This window comes from Carlito syrichta, unplaced genomic scaffold (assembly GCF_000164805.1).
Source record: "Carlito syrichta isolate Samal-C Ts95f unplaced genomic scaffold, Tarsius_syrichta-2.0.1 Scaffold304533, whole genome shotgun sequence".
In the NCBI taxonomy this organism is placed as follows: Eukaryota; Metazoa; Chordata; class Mammalia; order Primates; family Tarsiidae; genus Carlito; species Carlito syrichta.
The window spans coordinates 454,369-461,209 of NW_007248629.1; the positions used below are offsets into that span (position 1 = coordinate 454,369).

Below are 6,841 nucleotides of genomic sequence, written 5' to 3' on the forward strand. Positions count from 1 at the left end.
TTTTCCCATTCTATTACAAGTTATTCTCCATAGTGCTAAAAAGAAAAAAACAAACAGACAAACAACGCTGGACTTAGGGGTAAGAAATTTACATTCGAGACCAGATTCATTCTATGCAATAGCCACATGGCTTAGCCTGAGCTACTTTATGACCATAAGACTCGGTTTTCTCATGTGCAAAATGGGGGTGATACTCCCTCGAATTACTGTGCGGCTAAATGAGATCATGTATAAGATGCCTGGCACACAGCAAGTGAGGGGTGGCCTCCACATCAAACAGCGAGAAAAGGCCGGACACTTGCCCTTCCTGGTCCTCGTTTCTCATCTACAAAACAGAGATTTAAAGGCTCTTCATTTCCCAAATTCCTTGGACTGCTGCGAGGGGTCCGGTCCTCATGTTTACATTTTCACCCCATAATTCCCACTCATTGTAAGGAAGCAGGATTTGCAGTCCTTCTTGGCATTTTCAGTTATTCTTTCTCTCTCAAAGTATTTCTCATCTTTTCCTTCGTAGATATCTTTACTCACCTCTCTCTCACGACTACAATTTTCCTGTTGTTACATTTTTATGTCTCTTGTATTAGCCACAAAACCTTGGCATATTTCTTCCATTTGTCCTTATTCCTTATGGCTCAGATAGTTCTTTCTATTGTGAATTTTTTTAAAATCCAGAAAAATCAAATTAGGTCGCCTATTAATTAAGCATATTACTGATGAAAAGGTTAGCAATGTGGAACTGCTTTGGAAAAATAAAACATAATTTGAAACAGAGGCTGCAAAACAGCTATAGTTCATAAGCCTAGCCCTTCTTTACATCTTAGTTCCATGTTTACTTTGGTAAATACTTAAACGCTACTAAACGGTCTAAGCAGAGCATATCACCTGAATCCAGTCACCTGGAGATCACTACCCTAAATATTAGAGTGAACTTCTATCATGAAATTCAGTGTGCATACGTACATAGTTCACATAAATGGGTTCATTTATATGTGATATTTTGAAACCTACTTTTTCACTTCTTGTTGAGAAAATCCTGTGTTAACATATATGTATTGTGTCTCAGTTTTAACGGTTGTGTAATATTCCATTGTATGGATGTATCACAATCTGTTTAGTCAATTCTCTATGGGTAAATATTTGGACTCCTTCCTCCTTTTGACTATAACAAAACTGTTACAGAGAGTAACCTTTATACCCAGATTCCTCTAGAAGAGTGGCTAAAAATATAATTGAGGAGTGATTTTTTTTTTTTTTTTTTTGAGTTGGAATTTCACTCTGTCGCCTAGGCTGGAGGGCAGTGGCACGTTCACAGCCACCCCAGCCTTGACCTGCTGGGCACCGGTGATCCTTCCGCCTCAGCCCTCCAAGGAGCCGGATCTACAGACACACCCTACCACATCTGGCTAATTTTTGATGTACTGTAGAGACGTGGTCTCATCAAGTTGCCCCAGCTGGTTTCGAACCTGCAGGCTCAGGCAATCCATTCGCTTCGGCCTCCCAAAGTGCTGGGATGACAGGCTGAGTCACCAAGCCTGGCTGAGGAGTGGGTTCTTAAACACATCCTAACTTTTGCATTTTCCTCTTTATCCAGAAACTGAGGATTTTTGCTTCTCACCATAGAACTCAGACCATGTGACAACTTACAGCAAAGTTCGATATCCATGCTGTTGTAGGTAAGACTCTCCAACATAGGGTACTGGGGGAGTGTGGAAAAACTGTGTTGCCCTATTAATTTTTCCTAAGTTAAACATTCCTGCTATATAAATAGTAGCCCTTACACAGAAGTTTCCTTATGCCACAAATCAATAAAAATACTCTCTTCAGTTTCACTCATCTCTGTCTGCTTTATCTATCAAGCAGAATTATCACCAGCAATATAACCAATATCATTAGTTTCTCACTATGGGTAAGAGCCAAACACTCTCATTCACAGAAGATCCTACTTCCAGCCTTCAAGAATTTACATTCCTTCAGCAAGAGGCTTTTCCAGCGACTGTACGATGTCTAGCACGGTGAACAGGGTAAGAATCCACAGGGTTCAAGCCAGGAGGGGAGCAGGGAAGTGAGTTTCCACTGAGATCCTTGGGTCTGTGGGGACTTGGATTTCTCATGCCCATGGAAAGAGGTACAGAATCAACAAATCTCAAGAGAAAAAAAAACATAAAATAGTATCGGGCACCCCGTTTCCTGGCCCATTTTTCATTTCTCGGGGAAGCAGTGGCTGGGGCATGAATGTAATATAAGAGGCTTTTGTTTCATTTCTCTCCTTCAAATCGATCCATTCCACTCAGTGCAAGGCTGCACACGCTCACCCTTGACTGAAGCCTCAAAACTCTCCTCTTGTCGTTTATCACTCTCAACAGTCTCTGAGGCTTTCCGGTGCCCAACTATTTTAAGCTCGATCCTAAAATCAAAACAGCAAAGTCAAAGGGGACCATTTTTAAGGAAAGAAAAGTCTTCAAGTGTCCTTGAACACAGCAGCCTCTAAAGCGGAGACTGATGCCTGAGGGTCATGCCAACCTGTACTGAAACGATACCCAGAGTTCCAAGGCCAAGCTACCGCCAGACAAGATTGTACATGTGACGCAGAGAGTAAGAACTAGCTTCTGGGGTCCATGGAGTCAAATGGACCCACACACTGAAATGTCTGTGCCTTTAAGACACCCATGAGGCTGAAGTGGCTTGAGAAATGGCTACCAGAAAACAGAAGAGAGAAAAGAAGTGACTAGTTCCCCATTTTCATAATAATTGCTACCCTTTCCTCCCATCTAAACAGGTGTTATGGCTTAGCCTTTAATCCACACTCTGTGTGGTTATATGCAAACCCAAATCTGGATAGCCCTGTGATAAATATCTTAAGGTTTATTCATTCAGCCACTGATATTTAATAAGTGTTGAGCTCACATGGGAAACGCACCCTCTAAAGCCGAACGCAAGCCTCTGCGCATGAAATAGGGCACACACTCTATAAAAACCCACAGCACGAGAGATAAGCCAGCAGCTTAGATAGTGACGATTCAAGGCAATATATCTAAATTGTCAGTTCAGTGCCACACTCAGAGTAAACAAGAGAAGACCCACTCCTGGAGCGTGTGGTGGGAGGGTGTGTCAGGGACGCACCATTTTTACCAGGCCATAAGCTATCAGACCCAAGACTGCTGTATCTAAAGTGATTCTTCTTTTTTTTCCCTTGTATTGATACAAAATATTTTATATACTTGGGGGTACACATGAGTGTTACAGGGATAGAATGTGTAACGACTGAGTCAGGGTATCTGGGGTATCCGTCACTTTGAGTATTTATCATTCCCAGGAGCTGGTAGCATGTCAAGTCCTCTCTTCTAGTTGCTATGAAAAACACAAAACATTTTTGCTGAGTATAGTCACCCGATTCTGCTGCTAAATATTAGAACTTGCTGGAATAATCTAAAATGGAATAGAAAGTATCGTAGCAGAATTAAATTTTGAAATGCTAATTTAGTATCCTGAAAAAGTTAATGAGGTGAACCAAATAAGTGACCTAGCACAGAGTAGGTACTCAATAAATTCTAATACCCTTCTGTGGGTGCTTCCCCCCCCCCCCATTCTCCAGGGCAGCAGTTCTCAAGCTAGAGTGCCCATCAGGATCACCTGGAGAACTTTGTTAAACCAGAATGCTCAGCACCACCCTCTGAGTCCCCAGTTCAGTAGGTCTGAGGTGGGTCCAATGGTTTTCATGTGTAATGAGTTTCCAGGTGACACTGCTGCCACATTCTAGAGCCCCCTTTTTGAGAACCACTGCCCTAGGGAATACCCAAGATGCCCTGAGAATCTGATTCTGTGATTGTATTCTACATCCGAGAAGGGTCCTAGCTTTTCAACTGTGCTTAAAAAAAAAAAAAAAAAAAAAAAGCTTACTAAAGGAAAGGGGAAAGAAAGAAACACTACTTTATATAAACCTGACCTTTTGGTAAGTCTGGGCAGCAACTTTCCATGTGGAGTAAATTAATCTCTTTCACGCACGCTTTGTGCTCTGGAAAAAGCAAAACAGATTGTGTCCGATCTTTACCAAGAGTTCCTTCAGTTGGTGGTCACTGCCCCAAGCCCAGCAGGACCGGTCTCTGCCCCCAAGGGGCTTGCCATGGAGTGAGGCAGCAACCCAACAAATCAGACAGGGGAGACCCTGTGTGAAGTGCTGTGATGGACTGTGATAAAACATCATGGCCGGCTGAGTATTATGAAGGGGTGAAAGAGGCAGACGCAAGCTGGCAAACAGGGAGGGAAGGAGATCACGGAGGCTTTCCTACTACGAAGCCCCATGATTCACTAGCAGTGAACGACGAACAGGGGCTTATTAAGAAGAAGCTGGAAGGGCTTTCCTGGCTGAGGGAACAGCACAGAGGCATCAGATGCACTCCACCCTTTCAGGGCTGCCAACAGCTTTATTCAGCAACACCACATCACAAAGGTCTTTGTGTGCTTTGCTAATGAGTTTGAACTTTATCACAAAAGCAATTTAGAAATCTCCGGGCAGCTGCGTGTTGGAAGGGATTAGCCTAGGGGTGGGGTAAGTGCTTAGGGCATTTTTGCTGCGAGCAAATGTGAGATCTGGAGGAACTGACACCGTGGCAATGGGTGTCAAGGGGAAGAGAGGACCAGGAGATGTGTTCAGCAAAGGAGTTGGGTGAGGAGCGAGCTGAAAGGTGAGTGAGGGGGAGTCCATGGGAAGCTCACAGGCTTCTGGTTGGGACAAAAGGCCGTCATTCCGCGACACAAAAAATACGGGAGCAAGAACAGCGTTGGAGGTGAGGTTCTGTTGCGACACTGAAGTTGACGTGACTGTGTCATCCAAGTGTGCGTGGCCACGAGAGCACAGGAGAAAGGTTGGGTAGCCCTGGCCTACCAGGGGCCACCCAGGAGCATGCACAGAGTGAGAAGCCCCTTAGAAAGCGGGTGAGGGGTCACATTTCAGCACAGGGAGAGGAGCAGTGTCGGGCCTCCCCCCCTGCGGCAGTCATCTGCAGCGTGCTCGCAGGCTGTCCTTGTGAGGACCTTCTGTTTGTTCCTACATTCGGTACAAGGAAGGGCCAAAACACACCGTCTGTCAGAGTCTTTTGCAAGCCACAAGGCCATGCTCAACGTGAAAGGGAAGGCGTGAGGAGAGTCCTGAGGGGAGGGGGGGGGCAGCTCCCAAGACTCCCGGGGCTTAGCCGAGGGCTGGGGTGCTGAGGCTAGGTCTCCCGGTCCTCAGTCCACCTGACACTCCCCGCGCCCTGCTGTGTTTTGCATGCAAGGACGTTTTTCCCTCTGAGGCCGTGTCCTAGCCACGGCTCACCTCTGTCTCTTCTAGCCCACAGGTCTGGACACTCTGGCAGTGGCAGCGTGAGTGGCGTACAGCTCGAAAGCCCCCTCCTGAGAGGAACGGCTGACTCACGGACCTCGCCATGCAGACCAGGGTGTGTTGCAACCCACAGGCGTCTGTGTCCCTGGGTGAACTGAGCCCTGGATAATGGAGTTTTTCTGCATCTCCAAAAAGCCACAGATTAAATGGTGACTGCAAGAGTTCATTTCTCTTATTTGAGTGAGTGCTTTATCAAAAAGAAAAAAAAATTCATTCGTGCTGTTTTGCCATGGGGTCCGTTCAAGACTAAATGAATCTGGTGTGTAGAAAACATATCTATAAATAGATTCTTACAGAGATTTAGCTCTACGCAGCCATTAACAGACTCACACACAATCATTCTTTTATTCCAGGTGTGAACTGCAATGCTAGTTCGCCCAGTTCAGATACAGGTCATCGACTTTCCAACTAATTTTGGAAAGCAGACGCTGTGTAGTCGGTAGGTGGGGTAAAATGAAAACAGAAAACCAGTCTGCATGCCACTTTGGCTGGTCTCGTATCTCTCCTGGAAAGGGGGCAACGGTCTCCAATTATTTTTTTATTTACTTAAAAAACAAGTCTTTAAGAGAAGGCACTGAATCGCCAGTCATTTCCACCCCTGAACTCATAGTCATTTGTTTCCTGGCGAGTGAAACACCTACGGATCTTGAAACTGTTACTGAACTTTCTTTCTCCGATCTGTGCCGGGTTGAGATTCATTTCATTGTTTTTTTTTCTGACTTCAGCTTTTCCGGTTCTGGTTGGTTGGTTCCACTTCCGCATGCTCTAGTTTTCATCTCCTTCCCGAAAATCCGGGATGTTTCATGGAACCATGGACATTCATGGTCAAAGGGCAATCCTGGAACGTCAGCGGTATTCACGCTGGATGGTCGCCCGCCGGGACTTGAACCCTCCTGGCTGTGACAGAGGGCTCACTGCCTTAAGCCACAGGGTGCTGGACTATTTGCAACGTGAACTGGAACGCTACCTGGGGACATGATGCTGAGCATCCTCTCCCTTTGGTGCTGGTTAACTTGTTACCTGATTTCACTGATTTATACAACAGTACGTCAACCTCAGCTGCAAGTTCCCAGAGGGGTAGGTGCTTTATCTCACTTCCCACCCTAAATAGCGAGCATACATTGTAACAACCCAATGTGTATCAGTTTAACTCTCAGATGAATGAACTAATAAAGCTTGTAATGGTAGTTTCCAATGTAGTGAGTGCATTAATTCAGAAACAGTAATAATAAAATAAAAATTAATGTACTTACCATTTACAGCTTTTCAGATCATGCACATTTATGAATTTTGTTTTAAAATGTATCAAGAAATCCACATGGTTATCATGAGGAGTGTAAGGAGGTAATATACAAAATATAAGAACATGGCGGGCGTTGTTGGGTGTGGTGGCACATGCAGGCAAGACCAGAACTTTGGGAGGCCGAGGTGAGAGGACTGCTTGAGCCCAGAAATTGGAGA

General features: G+C 45.1%; 1 long non-coding RNA gene across 1 annotated transcript; it reads left to right on the forward strand.

Annotated features, from left to right (window-relative positions):
* Positions 1-1,579: 1,579 nt before the first annotated feature.
* LOC103262514 lies at positions 1,580-6,346 on the forward strand. Its single transcript, XR_504436.1, has 4 exons — positions 1,580-1,673; positions 1,934-2,021; positions 5,330-5,529; positions 6,106-6,346. It is a non-coding gene; the product is annotated as an uncharacterized LOC103262514 (long non-coding RNA).
* The last annotated feature ends 495 nt before the right edge of the window (positions 6,347-6,841 follow it).